At 38.3% G+C, this 19,288-nt stretch overlaps 1 non-coding gene across 1 annotated transcript; it reads left to right on the top strand.

Annotated features, from left to right (window-relative positions):
• Positions 1 to 451: 451 nt before the first annotated feature.
• On the top strand, positions 452 to 559 carry LOC130952617 (small nucleolar RNA R71). Its single transcript, XR_009074795.1, has one exon. It is a non-coding gene; the product is annotated as a small nucleolar RNA R71 (small nucleolar RNA).
• The last annotated feature ends 18,729 nt before the right edge of the window (positions 560 to 19,288 follow it).

Raw genomic sequence — 19,288 nt, 5'->3', positions numbered from 1 at the left:
CCTTCCATGAGAAATTTGGGTGATTTCTCCATGAAGAATTATAGGTGTTTCCATAGGGTTCTTCCATGTAATTCACCTCTTCCATTGAAGGGTTCTCAGGATCATAAGCTTCTTCTTCAGATGAAGCATCCTTAGTACTGTTTGGTGCATTTTGCATTCCAGACAGACTTTGAGAAATCAAATTGACTTGTTGAGTCAATATTTTATTCTGAGCCAGTATGGCATTCAGAGTATCAATCTCAAGAACTCCTTTCTTCTGACTTGTCCCATTGTTCACAAGATTCCTTTCAGAAGTATACATGAATTGGTTATTTGCAACCATTTCAATTAGTTCTTGAGCTTCTGTAGGCGTCTTCTTCAGATGAAGAGATCCTCCAGCAGAGCTATCCAAAGACATCTTGGATAGTTCAGAGAGTCCATCATAGAAAATACCTATGATGCTCCATTCAGAAAGCATGTCAGAAGGACATTTTCTGATCAATTGTTTGTATCTTTCCCAAGCTTCATAGAGGGATTCTCCTTCCTTCTGTCTGAAGGTTTGGACTTCCACTCTAAGCTTACTCAATTTTTGAGGTGGAAAGAACTTTGCCAAGAAGGCATTGACTAGCTTTTCCCAAGAGTTCAGGCTGTCTTTAGGTTGTAAGTCCAACCATATTCTAGCTCTGTCTCTTACAGCAAAAGGGAATAGCATAAGTCTGTAGACCTCAGGGTCAACCCCATTAGTCTTGACAGTGTCACAGATCTGCAAGAACTCAGCTAAAAACTGATGAGGATCTTCTAATGGAAGTCCATGGAACTTGCAATTTTGTTGCATCAGAGAAACTAATTGAGGCTTAAGCTCAAAGTTGTTTGCTCCAATGGCAGGGATAGAGATGCTTCTCCCATAGAAGTCGGGAGTAGGTGCAGTAAAGTCACCCAGCACCTTCCTTGCATTATTGGCATTGTTGTTGTTTTTGGCTGCCATGGGTTCTTCTTCTTTGAAGATTTTTGTTAGGTCCTCTACAGAGAGTTGTGCCTTAGCTTCTCTTAGCTTTCGCTTTAAGGTCCTTTCAAGTTCAGGATCAGCCTCAACAAGAATGCCTTTGTCTTTGCTCCTGCTCATATGAAAGAGAAGAGACCAAGAAAATGTGGAATCCTCTATGTCACAGTATAGAGATTCCTTAAGGTGTCAGAGGGACAGAAAAATAGAAGAAAGAGGTAGAAGAATTCGAACTTAGTGAGATAGAGTTCGAATTGTGCATTGAGAAGGAGTGTCACTCCATAAATAGAAGGATGTGAGAAGAGGGGAAGAGATTTTTTTTTTCGAAAATTAAGTTAAAAAGATTTCAAAAAACATTTTGAAAAACTTGAATTGATTTTTGAAAACTAAAAGTGGAAAAGAAATCAAATGATTTTTGAAAAAGATTTTGAAATTAGAAATCAAAAAGATATGATTGAAAATTATTTTGAAAAAGATATGATTTGAAAAACAATTTTAAAAAGATTTGATTTTAAAAATTAATGACTTGCCTAACAAGAAAAGATATGATTCAAACATTAAACCTTTCTCAACAGAAAAGGCAACACACTTGAAATGTTCAATCAAATCATTAATTGATAGCAAATATTTTTGAAAAAGGAAAGAAATTGATTTTGAAAACAATTGATTGAAAAGATATGATTTGAAAAAGATTTGATTTTGAAAAACTTGAAAACTTGAAAAAAAATTTGAATTAAAAACAAAATCTTCCCTCTTGTGCCATCCTGGCGTTAAACGCCCAGAATGGTGCACATTCTAGCGTTTAACGCCCAATGCTCTACCCTTTTGGGTGTTAAACGCCCAACCAGGCACCCTGGCTGGCGTTTAAACGCCAGTCTGCCCTTCTTCACTGGGTGTTTTGAACGCCCAGCTTTTTCTGTGTAATTCCTCCGCTGCATGTACTGAATCTTCAGTTCCCTGTACTATTGTCTTGAAAATAGAACCAAGATCAAATAAACAACGCATGCAAGACACCAAACTTAAAATGAGACATCAAACTTAAAATGAGACCAGTGCCTCAGTAAGAAACATAACATATTTTTGGTTTTTATGATTTTGTAATTTTTTTTTTTGGTTTTTTCAAAAATTAAGTGGAAAAGAAAATAAAGGTATCAAAATTCTTAATGAGAATTCTAGGAATCATTGCAATGCTAGTATAAGACTTCGGTCCAGGAATTAGACATGGCTTCACAGCCAGCCAAGCTTTCAAAGAAAGCTTCGGTCCAAAACACTAGACATGGCCAATGGCCAGCCAAGCCTTAGCAGATCATTGCTCCAATAGCAAGATTGATAGAAATCAACAAGCTCTTGTGATGATAAGTTGAAACCTCGGTCCAATAAGATTAGACATGGCTTCACAGCCAGCCAGATTTCAACAGATCATCATGAAACTCTAGAATTCATTCTTAAGAACTCTGAAAAATACCTAATCTAAGCAACAAGATGAACCGTCAGTTGTCCATACTCGAAACAATCCCCGGCAACGGCGCCAAAAGCTTGGTATGCGAAATTGTGATCACTACTTTTCACAACTCAAATAATCCCTAGTAATGAGTCCAAAAGCTTGGTACTCAATACCATGGCATAAACACAACTTCGCACAACTAACCAGCAAGTGCACTGGGTCGTCAAAGTAATAAACCTTACGCGAGTAAGGGTCGATCCCACGGAGATTGTTGGTATGAAGCAAGCTATGGTCACCTTGTAAATCTTAGTCAGGCAGACTCAAATGGGTATGGGTGATATATGAATAAAACATAAAGATAAGGGTAGAGATACTTATGCAATTCATTGGTGAGAACTTCAGATAAGTGAATGGAGATGCTTTGTCCCTTCCGTCTCTCTGCATTCCTACTGTCTTCATCCAATCCTTCTTACTCCTTTCCATGGCAAGCTGTATGTTCAGACATCACAGTTGTCAATGGCTACAGTCCCGTCCTCTCAGTGAAAATGTTCAACGCACCCTGTCACGGCACGGCTATCCAGCTGTCGGTTCTCGATCATGTCGGAATAGAATCCAGTGATTCTTTTGCGTCTGTCACTAACGCCCCACAATCGCGAGTTTGAAGCTCGTCACAGTCATTCAATCATTGAATCCTACTCAGAATACCACAGACAAGGTTTAGACCTTCCGGATTCTCTTGAATGCCGCCATCAATTCTAGCTTATACCACGAAGATTCCGGTTAAAGAACCCAAGAGATAAACATTAGAGCCTTGTTTACTTGTAGAACAAAAGTGGTTGTCAATCACTTGTTCATAAGTGAGAATGATGATGAGCGTCACATAATCATCACATTCATCATGTTCTTGAGTGCGAATGAATATCTTGGAATAAGAACAAGCTGAATTGAATAGAAGAACAATAGTAATTGCATTAATACTCGAGGTACAGCAGAGCTCCACACCTTAATCTATGGTGTGTAGAAACTCCACCGTTGAAAATACATAAGAACAAAGTCTAGGCATGGCCGTGAGGCCAGCCTCCCAGTGATCTAAGATAGCATAAGACTAAAGATAGCTACCCCGATATCTAAATACAATAGCAAAAGGTCCTATTTATAGGGAACTAATAGCTTAAGAATTACAAAGGTGAGTAAATGACATAAAAATCCACTTCCGGGCCCACTTGGTGTGTGCTTGGGCTGAGCATTGAAGCATTTTCGTGTAGAGACTCTTCTTGGAGTTAAATGCCAGCTTTTGTGCCAGTTTGGGCGTTTAACTCCCATTCTTGTGCCAGTTCCGGCGTTTAACGCCGGGCAGTTTTGAGCTGATTTGGAACGCCGGTTTGGGCCATCAAATCTTGGACAAAGTATGAACTATTATACATTGCTGGAAAGCCCAGGATGTCTACTTTCCAACGCCGTTGAGAGCTCGCCAATTGTGCTTCTGTAGCTCCAGAAAATCCACTTCGAGTGCAGGGAGGTCAGAATCCAACAGCATCTGCAGTCCTTTTAGTCTCTGAATCAGATTTTTGCTCAGGTCCCTCAATTTCAGCCAGAAAATACCTGAAATCACAGAAAAACACACAAACTCATAGTAAAGTCCAGAAAAGTGAATTTTAACTAAAAACTAATAAAAAGTATACTAAAAACTAACTAAATCTACTAAAAACATACTAAAAACAATGCCAAAAAGCGTACAAATTATCCGCTCATCAATGCTCGCTGGTTATCTCCTTAGTTTCTTGTGTTCCATCCATTTTTGCAAGCTTCCTCTCCATTCTATAAGCTATTCTTGCCCTATAAAGCCTGAAACACTTAACACACAGATCACGGCATCGAATGGTACAAAGGAGAATTAAAATACACAAATTAAAGATTCTAGGAAGCAAGTTTTCAACCATAGATCAAGACTAGGAAGGAATTGTAAAATCATGCAAATCATATGAATAAGTGTGCAAGGACTTGAAAGAAACCACTCAATTAAACACAAGATAAACCATAAAATAGTGGTTTATCAAACTCCCCACACTTAAACATTAGCATGTCCTCACGCTTAGCTCAATGAGATAAAATAAATGAGTAGGGAAAAGTAAGACTCATGCAATGCAACCTATGAATGTCAATGCAACTATATGCTAAGATGTTTACATCTACTTGGTTAAAAACAAACAAGTTCTCTAAGACAAAAATAATTCAAATTCCACTGATTCAAATCATATAATAAAAGAGAAGCAAACTTGTAAGAAGATAGCTCATAAAAGCAGGGAACATAGAGTCAAGCGTTGGACCCTCACTGATGGTGTATATGCACTCTAATCACTCAAGTGTATAGGGTAATTCACTCTAGCCTTCCCTAGTCATGCTTTATAAACTTTGTTCTTCACCTAACCAGTCAACAATATTTAATGCACCAATACAAACATCATGAGGTCTTTTCAAGGTTGTAATGGGGCTAAGGTAAAGGCGAGGATATATATATATATATATATATATATATATATATATATATATATATATATATATGGCTAAGTGAGCTATAAATTGAATCCTTGATTAACCTAAGCTCTCACCTATACACACATACTCTATATAACTTCTAAAACTCTGCCTAGCTACCCATAATTTCCCACTTTTGCATTACATACTCATGCATCAACCCTTCTTTTAACTTGTATCACCTGTGCATTGATCTTTTCATTAACTTTAACATTAGGATAATTTTGTCCCCTTATTCATTTACTTATTTATTTAATTGAATATATATATATATATATATATTATTTATTTATTTATTTATTTTTAAGGGAAAAAGTAAACATAACTTATCAATGCACATGGATTTTCTTTTATTTTTCTGGTCTTACACGAGTAGGTACCTAAATTCTCAATATTTTATCAAAGTAAAAACATAACACATTCCTTTATTAACCCATGTTCCCACTTTTTCCCCACACTTAGTTGATACACAATCTCTATCTTAAGCTAACCAAAGATTCAATTGAGGGTATTTAATTGTTTTTTCGTTTAAAGCTAGTGATGTGGTAAAATATAGAACAAATGGGGATTAAAAGGGTCAAAGTGGCTAACAAAGGTAAATGGAAGGGTAGGCTATTTAGGATAAGTGAGCTAATAATCAAATAATGGCCTAAATCATATGCATGAATTTAAATACAATTAAACATTAGACATATAGACTAGAACAAAATATAGATTACATCATCGAGAAGAAAACACACAAGAATAAAATGTTATGGTTAAATAATGTAACCATATAATTAAGCTCAAGTCTCACAGGTTGTGTGTTCTAGCTTAAAACCATGTTCCAATTTACAATCTTCTAACAAGTTTTAACACAAAGGTTTTGATTTAAATTAGTGAAATTTTTCAAAAATAGGGTCTTAAAAAGAAACTTATTGTTTTATTTTTCAACCAAATAGAACATGCATGAAAACACTTATTACTATGCAATCTATCTTATCCTAACAAAAGAAAAAATAACTTATTGGTGTTAAGAAAAAGAAAATTACCTCCGGAAGTTAGGTGCTAACCGACCTCTATACATTTAAGGCTTGGCATCGTCCTCGGTGCCATTGGTCAGGAACAAAGGGGGACTGGTAGCAGTGTCTCCATAATCGGGACCGTCATGGCTCCCTGTGCTGGTAAATGAAGTGGAGTCCGGGGTGTCTGGGTCTTTTTCAGGTGGGTGGTTACCAACAAGTAGCTCCTTGAGGTATGTGAATCAGCGCTGGTTACGGTGCTCCGTTAGCTTTACCTTCCGGTCTTGCCAGTCCAACCTCTTAAGTATCTGATGGAGTAGTTGATTTGTGGAAGGTGCTTGTGGTGTGGAAGGAGAAGGAATATCACTGGCCGGGTCTGCAGTCTGGCTGGTAGTGGCTATTGGGGGTTTGATGTACTTCCCGTTGGGGACATACTGATCATCCCGTGGAAGTATTGCTCTAGTGTCTTCAGCTTTATAGAAGACTCCGACTGATGAAACTAGATTTGAAACCAAGGTGGGAAAAGGTAAGTTTCCCGCAATTTGTACGTGTCCCATGGCATGCCGGATGTGTCTTGGTAAGTTGAGAGGCTAGTCTGTAAGGATACACCAGAGGAGAATAGCCATGTCTGCAGTGAAGGAAGACTCGTGAGTGCTCAGAAAGATATAGTGGGACATGATTTGTGCCCACACTCGAGCCTCTAAGGTAAGTGCTGAAGCCAATATTCCCATAGGTCGGGATTGATGGTATCCATAGATCCATCTGCAGCCAGGTTGTGCTATAACTCTATAACTCTAAGAGCGGCGTCTAGTACACGAAATCGTGATACACAACTTCGTGTAGCTAACTAGCAAGTGTATTGGGTCGTCCAAGTAATACCTTACGTGAGTAAGGGTCGATCCCACAGAGATTGTCGGCTTGAAGCAAGCTATGGTCATCTTGTAAATCTCAGTCAGGCGAATTCATATGGTTATGGAGTTTTGATAATTAAAAGATAGATAAACATAAAATAAAGATAGAGATACTTATGTAATTCATTGGTGGGAATTTCAGATAAGTGTATGGAGATGCGTTATTCCTTCTGAATCTCTGCTTTTCTACTGCCTTCATTCAATCATTCATACTCCTTTCCATGGCAAGCTATATGTTGGGGATCACCGTTGTCAATGGCTACCTCCCGTCCTCTAAGTGAAAATGGTCCTCTATGGTTTCTGTATGGCTAATCAACTGTCGGATTTCTCGTCTCGGATGAAAAATACCAGGCACAGCTACTGCATGGCTAATCAGCTGTTGGTTCTCGATCGTGTCGAAATAAGATCCAGTGATCCTTTTGCGCACTGTCACTGCGCCCCACAGTCGCGAGTTTGAAGCTTGTCACAGTCATCCCTTCCCAGATCCTACTCGAAATACCACAAACAAGGTTTAGACTTTCCGGATCTCAGGAATGCTGCCAATTAATTCTAGCCTATACCACGAAGATTCTAATCTCGGATTCAAATGCTCTATTGTCAGGAGAGACGATGTGAATCGATGAAGAGAGATCCAAGAGATATGAATTCAAGCATGTTTTCATGTAGAATGGAAGTGTTTGTCAGGCATGCGTTCATAAGTGAGAATGGTGATGAGTGTCACTTGATCATCACATTCATCATGTTCTTGTGTGTGAATGAATATCTTAGAATAAGAATAAGCTTGAATTGAATAGAAGAACAATAATACTTTGCATTAATACTCGAGGAACAGTAGAGCTCCACACCTTAATATATGGTGTGTAGAAACTTCACCGTTGAAAATACATAAATGATAATGGTGTTCATTGGTTTTGGCCCCAGAGAGGAAACCAAACTAACCAAGATGTCTAATACAATGAGAAAAAGTAATATTTATACTAAAACTAGTAGCTAAGGTTTACAGAGATAAGTAAATGATACAGAAATCCACTTCCGGGCCCACTTGGTGTGTGCTTGGGCTGAGCATTGAATTTTTCATGTGTAGAGACTTTTCTTGGAGTTAAACGCCAGCTTTGGTGCCAGTTTGGGCGTTTAACTCCAGCTTGTAACTCAGTTCTGGCGTTTAATGCTAGAATAGGACAGGAAGTTGGCGTTTAAATGCCAGTTTGCGTCGTTAAAACCCAAGAAAAGTATGAACTATTATATATTGCTGGAAAGCTCAAGATGTCTACTTTCCAACACAATTGAGATCGCGCCTATTGGGTTTCTGTATCTCCTAAAAAGCCATTTCGAGTGCAGGGAAGTCAGAATCCAACAGCATTTGTAGTCCTTTTTCAGCCTCTGAATCAGATTTTTGCTTAGGTCCCTCAATTTCAGCCAGAAAATACCTAAAATCACAGAAAAATACACAAACTCATAGTAAAGTCCAGAAATGTGATTTTTTCATAAAAACTAATAATTATATACTAAAAACTAACTAAATCATACTAAAAACTACCTAAAAAATGCCAAAAAGCGTATAAATTATCCGCTCGTCACAACACCAAACTTAAATTGTTGCTTGTCCCCAAGCAACTGAAAAAAAAAATAGAATAAAAAGAAGAGAATATACAATGAATCTCACAATATCAATGAAACTTAGTCCAAGTTAGATGAGCGGGGCTAGTAGTTTTTTGCTTCTGAACAGTTTTGGCATCTCACATTATCCTTTAAAATTCAAAATGATTGACATCTATAGGAACTCAGAATTTTAGATAGTGTTACTGATTCTCCTAGTTCAGTACGTTGATTCTTGAACATAGCTACTTTATGAGTCTTGGCCGTGACCCTAAGCACTTTGTTTTCCAGTAGTACCATCAGATACATAAATGCCACTGACACATAACTGGGTGAACCTTTTCAGATTGTGACTCAGCTTTGCTAAAGTCCCCAGTTAGAGGTGTCCAGAGTTCTTAAGCACACTTTTTTTGCTTTGGATAACGACTTTAACCACTCAGTCTCATGCTTTTCACTTGGACCTGCATGCCACAAGCACATGGTTAGGGACAGCTTGATTTAGCCGCTTAGGCCAGGATTTTATTCCTTTGGGCCCTCCTATCCATTAATGCTCAAAGCCTTGGATTCTCTTTACCCTTGCCTTTTGGTTTAAAGGGCTATTGGCTTTTTCTGCTTGCTTTTTCTTTTTCTTTTTTTTCTTTTTTCGCCATTTTTTCTCTTATTTTTTGCAAGCTTTGTTATTCACTACTTTTTCTTGCTTCAAGAAACAATTTCATGATTTTTCAGATTATTAATAACATTTCTCTTTGTTCATCATTCTTTCAAGAGCCAACAATTTTAACATCCATAAACTTCACTATAAAAAATATGCACTGTTCAAGCATTCATTCAGAAAATAAAAATGTATTGCCTCCACATCAAAATAATTAAACTAATTTCAAGATAAAATTTGAAATTCAAGTACTTCTTGTTCTTTTGTAATTAGGCACATTTTTCATTTAAGAAAGGTAAAGGATTCATGAAATTATTCATAGCTTTAAGACATAGACACTAGACACTAATGATCATGTAATGAAGACACAAACATAGATAACACATAAAGCATAAAATCGAAAAACAGAAAAATAAGAACAAGGAAATCAAGGAACGGGTCCACCATAGTGATGGCGGCTAGTTCTTCCTCTTGAAGATCCAATGGAACGCCTGAGCTCCTCTATCTTTCTTCCTTGCCTTTGTTGCTCTTCCCTCATGGCTATTTGATCCTTTCTAATTTCATGGAGAATAATGGAGTGCTCTTGGTGCTTCATCCTTAGTTGCTCCATGTTGGAACTTAAATCTCCCAAAGAGATGTTGAGTTGCTCCCAATAGTTGTGTGGAGGAAAATGCATCCCTTGAGGCATCTCAGGGATTTCTTGATGAGGAACTTCCTCATGCTCTTGTTGAGGTCCGTGAGTGGGCTCTCTTATTTGCTCCATCCTCTTTTTAGTGATGGGTTTGTCCTCTTTAATGAGGATGTCTTCCTTCTTTGACAATTCCAGCTAAATTGCATAGGTGACTGGTGCACGAAATTGTGATCACTACTTTTCACAATTCAAATAATCCCTAGTAATGGCCCCAAGAACTTGGTGCTCAATACCATGGTCTTAACACAACTTCGCACAACTAACCAGCAAGTGCACTGGGTCGTCCAAGTAATAAACCTTACGCGAGTAAGGGTCGATCCCACGGAGATTGTTGGTATGAAGCAAGCTATGGTCACCTTGTAAATCTCAGTCAGGCAGACTCAAATGGTTATGGATGATATATGAATAAAACATAAAGATAAAGATAGAGATACTTATGCAATTCATTGGTGAGAACTTCAGATAAGCGTATGAAGATGCTTTGTCCCTTCCGTCTCTCTGCTTTCCTACTGTCTTCATCCAATCCTTCTTACTCCTTTCCATGGCAAGCTATATGTTGGGCATCACCGTTGTCAGTGGCTACAATCCCGTCCTCTCAGTGAAAATGTTCAACGCACCCTGTCACGGCACGGCTAATCATCTGTCAGTTCTCAATCAGGTTGGAATAGAATCCATTGATTCTTTTACGTCTGTCACTAATGCCCAGCCTTCAGGAGTTTGAAGCTCGTCACAGTCATTCAATCATTGAATCCTACTCAGAATACCACAGACAAGGTTTAGACCTTCCGGATTCTCTTGAATGCCGCCATCAATTCTAGCTTATACCACGAAGATTTCGATTAAGGGATCCAAAATATATCCACTCAATCTAAGGTAGAACGGAGGTGGTTGTCAGGCACACGTTCATAGGTGAGAATGATGATGAGTGTCACGGATCATCACATTCATCAAGTTGAGGAACAAGTGATATCTTAGAAGAAGAACAAGCTGAATTGAATAGAAGAACAATGGTAATTGCATTAATACTCGAGGTACAGCAGAGCTCCACACCTTAATCTATGGTGTGTAGAAACTCCACCGTTGAAAATACATAAGAACAAGGTCTAGGCATGGCCGAATGGCCAGCCCCCAAACGTGATCAAAAGATGATCTAAAGATCTAAAGATCTAAAAATCTCCCGATGAAAATACAATAGCAAAAGGTCCTATTTGTAGAGAACTAGTAGCCTAGGGTTTACAGAAATGAGTAAATGACATAAAAATCCACTTCCGGGCCCACTTGGTGCGTGCTTGGGCTGAGCATTGAAGCTTTCATGTGTAGAGACTTTTCTTGGAGTTAAACGCCAGCTTTGATGCCAGTTTGGGCGTTTAACTCCCATTCTTGTGCCAGTTCCGGCGTTTAACGCCGGGCATTCTTGAGCTGATTTGGAACGCCGGTTTGGGCCAGAAAATCTCAGGCAAAGTATGAACTATTATACATTGCTGGAAAGCCTAGGATGTCTTTCCAACGCCGTTGAGAGCGCGCCAATTGGGCTTTTGTAGCTCCAGAAAATCCACTTAGAGTGCAGGGAGGTCAGAATCCAACAGCATCTGCAGTTTTTTTCAGCCTCTGAATCAGATTTTTGCTCAGGTCCCTCAATTTCAGCCAGAAAATACCTAAAATCACAGAAAAACACACAAACTCATAGTAAAGTCCAGAAAAGTGAATTTTAACTAAAAACTAATAAAAATATAATAAAAACTACCTAAAACATACTAAAAATACACTAAAAACAATGCCAAAAAGTGTATAAATTATCCGCTCATCAGTGACAAATGAGATGAGGAAAGGCTAACCTTGCCAAAGTGGAGGACTTGTCAGCTACCTTGTAGAGTTCTAGAGGTATGATATCATGAACTTTCACTTCATCCCCAATCATGATACTATGGATCATGATGGCCCGATCCACAGTTACTTCGGATCAGTTGCTAGTAGGAATGATGGAGCGTTGGATGAACTCCAACCATCCTCTAGCTACAGGCTTAAGGTTTGGTCTTCTCAATTGAACCGACTTGCCTCTTGAGTCTCTTTTCCATTGAGCTCTTTCCACACATATGTCCATGAGGACTTGGTCCAACCTTTGATCAAAGTTGACCCTTCTAGTATAGGGGCGTGCGTTTTCTTGCATCATTAGCAAGTTGAACGCCAACCTTACATTTCCCGGACTGAAATCTAAGTATTTCCCCCGAAGCATTGTAAGCCAATTCTTTGGATTCGGGTTCATACTTTGATCATGGTTCTTAGTGATCCATGCGTTTGCATAGAACTCTTGAACCATTAAGATTCTGACTTGTTGAATGGGGTTGGTGAGAACTTCCCAACCTCTTATTCGAATCTCAGGTCGGATCTCTGGATACTCATTCTTTTTGAGCATGAAAGGGACCTCAGGGATCACCTTCTTCTTGGCCACAACTTCATAGAAGTGGTCTTGATGTACCCTTGAGATGAATCTCCCTATCTCTCATGACTCGGAGGTGGAAGCTTTTGGCTTCCCTTTCCTCTTTCAAGAGGTTTTTCCGGCCTTAGATGCCATAAATGGTTATGGAAAAACAAAAAGCAATGCTTTTACCACATCAAATTTAAAAGGTTTTCTTATCCTCGAGCAAAAGAAAAAATAAAGAAGGGGAAGAAGAAGAAAATGTAGGAGATGGAGGGTGGTATGTGGTTCGGCCAAGGGGTAGAAGTAGTGTTTGTGATGCGTGATATTGAAGGAGGGATGAGGGATTTATATAGGAGTGGGAGGAAGAGGTAGGTTCGTGTATTTGTGGTTGGGTTTGGGAGGGAAAAGTGTTTGAATTTGAAAAGTGAGGTAGGTGGGGTTTTTGGGGAAGAGGGATGGAGGTGATTGGTGAAGAGAATATAGGGAAGAGTATAGGATTTGATAGGTGAGTGGTGTTTTGGGTAGAGTGTTATAGAGATGTGTGAGGGGGAGAGAGAGAGATGGGGTAGGTGGGGATCCTGTGGGGTCCATAGATCCTGAGGTGTCAAGGATTTCTCATTCCTGCACCATTTAGGCGTGTAAAATGCCCTTAGAATGTAATTCTGGCGTTTAACGCCAGACTACTGCCTGTTTCTGGCGTTAAACGCCAGCTTTTATACCTTTCCTGGCGTTTAACGCCAACTTGGTGCCTTGTTCTGGTGTTAAACGCCAGTCTGGTGCCTATTTCTGGCGTTAAACGCCCAGAATGGTGCCAGACTGGGCATTTAACGCCCATCCTGCTACCCTTACTGACGTTTAAACGCCAGTAAGTTCTTCCTCCAGGGTGTGCTGTTTTTAATGCTATTTTTGAATTTGCTTTGATTATTGCAGTTGTTTTTGTGACTCCACATGATCATCAACCTAAAGAAAACATAAAATAATAATGGAAAATGAAAATTTAACATAGATAAATAAAAATTGGGTTGCCTCCTAATAAGCACTTCTTTAATGTCAATAGCTTGACAGTGGGCTCTCATGGAGCCTCACAGATAATCAGAGCATGGTTGTGGCCTCTCAACACCAAACTTAGAGTTTGGTTGTGGCCTCCCAATACCAAACTTAGAGTTTGAATGTGGGGGCTTTGTTTGACTCTGTATTGAGAGAAACTTTTCATGCTTTTTCTCCATGTGTACAGAAGGAGAACCTTAAGTCTTGAATATAAGGTAGTCCTCATTCAATTGAAGGACCAACTCTCCTCTGTCAACATCAATCATAGCTTTTGCTGTGGCTATGAAAGGTCTGCCAAGGATGATAGATTCAACCTCATCCTTCCCAGTGTCTAGGATTATGAAATCAGCAGGGATGTAAAGGCCTTCAACCTTCACTAGCACGTCCTCTACTAGTCCATAAGCATGTTTCATTGATTTGTCTGCCATCTCGAGTGAGATTCTTGCAGCTTGCACCTCAAAGATTCCTAGTTTCTCCATTACAAAAAGTGGCATGAGGTTAATACCTGACCCTAGGTCACACAGAGCCTTCTCAAAGGTCATGGTGCCTATGGTACAGGGTATTAAGAATTTACCAGGATCCTGTTTCTTTTAAGGTAAAGTTTGCTGAACCTAGGTATTCAGTTTATTAATGAGCAATGGAGGTTCATCCTCCCAAGTCTTATTAAGAAATAGCTTGGCATTCAACTTCATGATTACTCCTAAATACTGGGCAACTTGCCCTTCAGCAATGTCTTCATCTTCTTCGGAAGATGAATAGTCATCAGAGCTCATGAATGGTAAAAGGAAGTCCAATGGAATCTCTATAGTCTCTGTATGAGCCTCAGATTCCTGTGGTTCCTCATTAGGGTACTCCTTAATGTCCAGTGGACGTTCCCTGAGGTTTTCCTCACTGAGAATCACTGCCTTTTCACTCTCTCCAGGTTCGGCCATGTTGGTCACAGTTATGGCCTTGCACTCTCTTTTGGGATTCTCTTCTGTATTTCTTGGGAGAGTGCTAGAAAGAGTTTCAGTAACCCTTTTACTCAGCTGATCCACTTATGCCTCCAAGTTTCTGATGGAGGACCTTGTTTCATTAATGAAACTGAGAGTGGCTTTAGATAAATCAGAGACTATATTTGCTAAGCTAGATGCATTCTGCTCAGAATTCTCTATCTGTTTCTGAGATGATGATGGAAAAGGCTTGCTATTACTAAACCTGTTTCTTTCACCATTACTATTGTTAAAGCCTTGTTGAGGCATTTGTTGATCCTTCCATGAGAAATTTGGATGATTTCTCCATGATGGATTATAGGTGTTTCCATAGGCTTCACCTAGGTAATTCACCTCTGCCATTGCAGGGTTCTCAGGATCATAAGCTTCTTCTTCAGAAGATGCTTCTTTAGTACTGTAGGATGCAGTTTGCAATCCATTCAGACTCTGAGAAATCATATTGACTCGCTGAGTCAACATTTTGTTTTGAGCCAATATGGCATTCAGAGTATCAATTTCAAGAACTCCCTTCCTCTAAGGCGTCCCATTATTCACAGGATTCATTTCAGAGGTGTACATGAATGGGTTATTTGTAACCATTTCAATGAGTTCCTGAGCTTCTGCAGGCGTTTTCTTCAGGTGAATAGATCCATCTGCAGAATAGTCCAGTGATATCTTAGACAATTCAGACAGACCATCATAGAATATATCCAAGATGGTCCATTCTGAGAGCATGTCAGAAGGACACTTTTTGGTCAGTTGCTTGTATCTTTCCCAAGCTTCATAGAGGGATTCACCTTCTTTCTCCCTAAAGGTTTGAACATCCACTCTAAGCTTGCTCAGTTTTTGAGGAGGAAAGAATTTGGCTAAGAAAGCCGTGACCAGCTTATCCCAAGAGTTCAGGCTATCTCTAGGTTAAGAGTCCAACCATATTCTAGCTCTGTCTCTTACAGCAAAAAGGAAAAGAATAAGCTTGTAGACCTTGGGATCAACTCCACTGGTCTTAACAGTATCACAGATTTGCAAGAATTCAGTTAAGAACTAAAAAGGATCTTTTGATGGAAGTTCATAAAACTTGCAATTCTGTTGCATCAGAGAAACTAATTGAGGCTTAAGCTCAAAATTGTTTGCTCCAATGGCAGGGATCGAGATGCTTCTTCCATGGAAGTTGGAAGTTGGAAGTTGGTGTAGTAAAATCGCCAAGCACCTTCCTTGCATTGTTATTGTTGTTGGGTTTGGCCATTACTTCTTTTTCGAGATTCTCTGTAAGGTTTTCTTTGGATTGTTGTTCTTTAGCTTCTCTTAGCTTCTTCTTCAGAGTCCTTTCAGGTTCAGAGCCATCTTCAACAAGAAAGTTGTCTTTGCTCCTGCTCATATGAAAAAGAAGAGAACAGAAAGGAAGAGGAATCCTCTATGTCACAGTATATAGATTCCTTAAGGTGTCAGAGGAAAATAAGAATAGAAGAGTGAGGTAGGTAGAGGTGAATTCGAACATATAAGGAATAAGAAAGTCCGAATTGCTAGTAAAGGAGAAGTGTTAGTGATTAAATAGAAAGAGATGAGAGGGAGGTAATTTTCAAAAATTAAATCAAAATTTAAAACAATTAGTTAATTAAAAAGAATTTTGAAAAATGGTTAATGGTTTTTGAAAATCAAAAGTGAGAAAGTGGTTAGGTGGTTTTGAAAAAGATCAGAAATAATGAATTTGAAGAGATAAGAAGTTAGAAAGAGATTTTGAAATTAGAATTTAAAAGGATATGATTTGAAAAAGATTTGATTGAAAAATATATGATTGAAAAGATATGATTGAAAAACAATTTAAAAAAAGATTTGATTTTTAAAATTGATGAATTGACTAACAAGAAATCAAAAGATATGATTCCAAAATTCAAATATTGAATCTTTTTAAAAAGAAAGTAACAAACTTGAAATTTTTGAAACAAAACATTAATTGTTAGCAAGGTTTTTGAAAATAGTAAAAGAAAAATGAAAAATATTTTATTTTTGAAAAAGATATGATTGAAAAGATTTGATTTTGAAATATATGATTTCAAAAATAAGAATTAAAACATGAAAATTTGAAAAAGATTTGAATTGAAAACAAAATCTCCTCTCCTGTGCCATCTTGGCGTTAAACGCCCAGAATGGTATCCATTCTGGCGTTTAACGCCCAAAATACTACCCTTTTGGGCGTTTAACACCCAGCCAGGTACCCTGGCTGGCGTTGAACGCCAGAAATGCTTCCTTACTAGGCGTTTTTCTGAACGCCCAGCTTTTCTCTGTGATTCCTCTGCTGAATTTTCTGAATCTTTAATTCCCTGTATTATTGACTTGAAAAGATATATTTTTGAATTTTTGAATTTTTAATGATGAGAGAGACAAACAACAAAATGAATTAAAACAAGAGAATGCAAGATCAAAACAAATAATGCATGCAAGGACACCTTGAATGTCAAGATGAACACCAAGAACACTTTGAAGATCATGATGAACATCAAGAACATATTGTTGAAAAATTTTTAGAAAAGAAAGACATGCAAGACACCAAACTTAGAAGTTTGTATACTATGGACACTAACAAATTGAGAATGCATATGAAAAACAAGAAATCATACAAAACAAGAGAATTTAAAGATCAGAACACAGAAAATCTTCAAAAACAACTTGAAGATCAATAAAGAACATAATGCATAAAATTTCGAAAAATGCAAGCAAAAAAAAAAAGAAAACATGCAATTGACACCAAACTTAAAATTGACTCTAGACTCAAACAAGAAACACAAAATATTTTTTTAATTTTTTTGTATTTTTTTTGAAAATTATTTTTGGAAAAGAAAATAAGAAACTCAAAATTTTTAATAAGAATTCGAGGAATCATGCAATGTTAGTCTAATGCTTCAGTCTAAAAAGATTAGACATGGCTAGCCAAGCTTTAGCAGAGCATTACATACAACAGCCAAATTGATGAGAATCAAAAAGGCTCCTGTGATGATAAAAGCATCATCTGAAACTCTAGAATTCATTCTTAAAAATTCTGAAGAAAAAATAAAAAGAAAAATACTTAATCTAAGCAACAAGATGAACCGTCAGTTGTCCAAACTCGAACAATCCCCGGCAACGGCGCCAAAAACTTGTTACACGAAATCGTGATACACAATTTCGTGCAGTTCACCAGCAAGTGCACTGGGTCATCCAAGTAATACCTTACGTGAGTAAGGGTTGATCCCACGGAGATTGTCGGCTTGAAGCAAGCTATGGTCATCTTGTAAATCTCAGTCATGCAAATTCATATGGTTATGGAGTTTTGATAATTAAAAGATAGATAAACATAAAATAAAGATAGAGATACTTATGTAATTCATTGGTGGAAATTTCAGATAAGTGTATGGAGATGCGTTATTCCTTCTGAATCTCTGCTTTCCTATTGCCTTCATTCAATCATTCATACTCCTTTCCATGGCAAGCTGTATGTTAGGGATCACTGTTGTCAATGGCTACCTCCTGTCCTTCCAGTGAAAATGGTCCTTTACAGTTTCTGTACGGCTAATCAACTGTCAGATTTCTCGTCTCGGATGAAAAATACCAGGCACAGCTACCGCATGGCTAATCAGCTGTCGGTTCTCGATCGTGTCGGAATAAGATCCAGTGATCCTTTTGCGCACTGTCACTGTGCCCCACAGTCATGAGTTTGAAACTCGTCACAGTCATCCCTTCCCAGATCCTACTCGGAATACCACAGACAAGGTTTAGACTTTCCGGATCTCAAAAATGCTGCCAATTGATTCTAGCATATACCAAGAAGATTCTAATCTGAGATTCAGATGCTCTGTTGTCAGGAGAGATGATGTGAATCGTTGAAGAGAGATCCAAGAGATATGCATTCAAGCTTGTTTTCATGTAGAACGGAAGTGTTTTTCAGGCACGCGTTCATAAGTGAGAATGGTGATGAGTGTCACTTGATCATCACATTCATCATGTCCTTGTGTGTGAATGAATATCTTAGAATAAGAATAAGCTTGAATTGAATAGAAGAACAATAGTACTTTGCATTAATACTCGAGGAATAGCAAAGCTCCACACCTTAATCTATGGTTTGTAGAAACTCCACCATTGAAAATACATAAATGATAATGGTGTTCATTGGTTTCGGCCCCAGAGAGGGAACCAGAATAACCAAGATGTCTAATACAATGAGAAAAAGTAATATTTATACTAAAACTAGTAGCTAAGGGTTTACAGAGATAAGTAAATGATGCAGAAATCTACTTTCGGGCCCACTTGGTGTGTGCTTGGTCTGAGAATTAATGCTTTCATGTGTAGAGACTTTTCTTGGAGTTAAACGCCAGCTTTGGTGCCAGTTCGGGCGTTTAACTCCAGCTTGTAACTCAGTTCTGGCGTTTAACGCAGAATAGGGCAGGAAGTTGGTGTTTAAACGCCAGTTTTCGTCGTCAAAACTCGGGTAAAGTATAGACTATTATATATTGCTGTAAAGCTCAGGATGTCTACTTTCCAACGCAATTGAGAGGGCGCCAATTGGGTTTCTATAGCTCTAGAAAATCCATTTCGAGTGCAGGGAGGTCAAAATCCAACAGCATTTGCAGTCCTTTTTCAGCCTCTGAATCAAATTTTTGCTCAGTTCCCTCAATTTAAGCCAGAAAATACCTAAAATCACAGAAAAACACACAAACTCATTGTAAAGTCTAGAAATGTAATTTTTGCATAAAAACTAATAACTATATACTAAAAACAAACTAAATCATACTAAAAATTACCTAAAAATAATGCCAAAAACGTATAAATTATCTGCTCATCAGCATCCCAGTCAAATTGGTATGTCTGGCATTTGGATGAGGCTTCTTGGAATGCGTCCAATCCTTTTGGAGCAGGGGAGAGATCTAAAGCTCGCTGAATGGCCTCTTCAGTGATGGAGACTTGCTTCTGACGGACATAGACAGACTGTAGGGTTGGCATTTAAAAATTGGAGTAGAATTCAACTACCCATGAGAGATTAACCTGCCGGGCTATCTCCGTAAGAATCCCCA

The sequence above is a fragment of the Arachis stenosperma genome, chromosome 9, assembly GCF_014773155.1.
Source record: "Arachis stenosperma cultivar V10309 chromosome 9, arast.V10309.gnm1.PFL2, whole genome shotgun sequence".
Classification (NCBI taxonomy): Eukaryota; Viridiplantae; Streptophyta; class Magnoliopsida; order Fabales; family Fabaceae; genus Arachis; species Arachis stenosperma.
The sequence above is the reverse complement of the archived record's forward strand: the minus strand, read 5'-3'. Positions and strand labels throughout refer to the sequence as shown.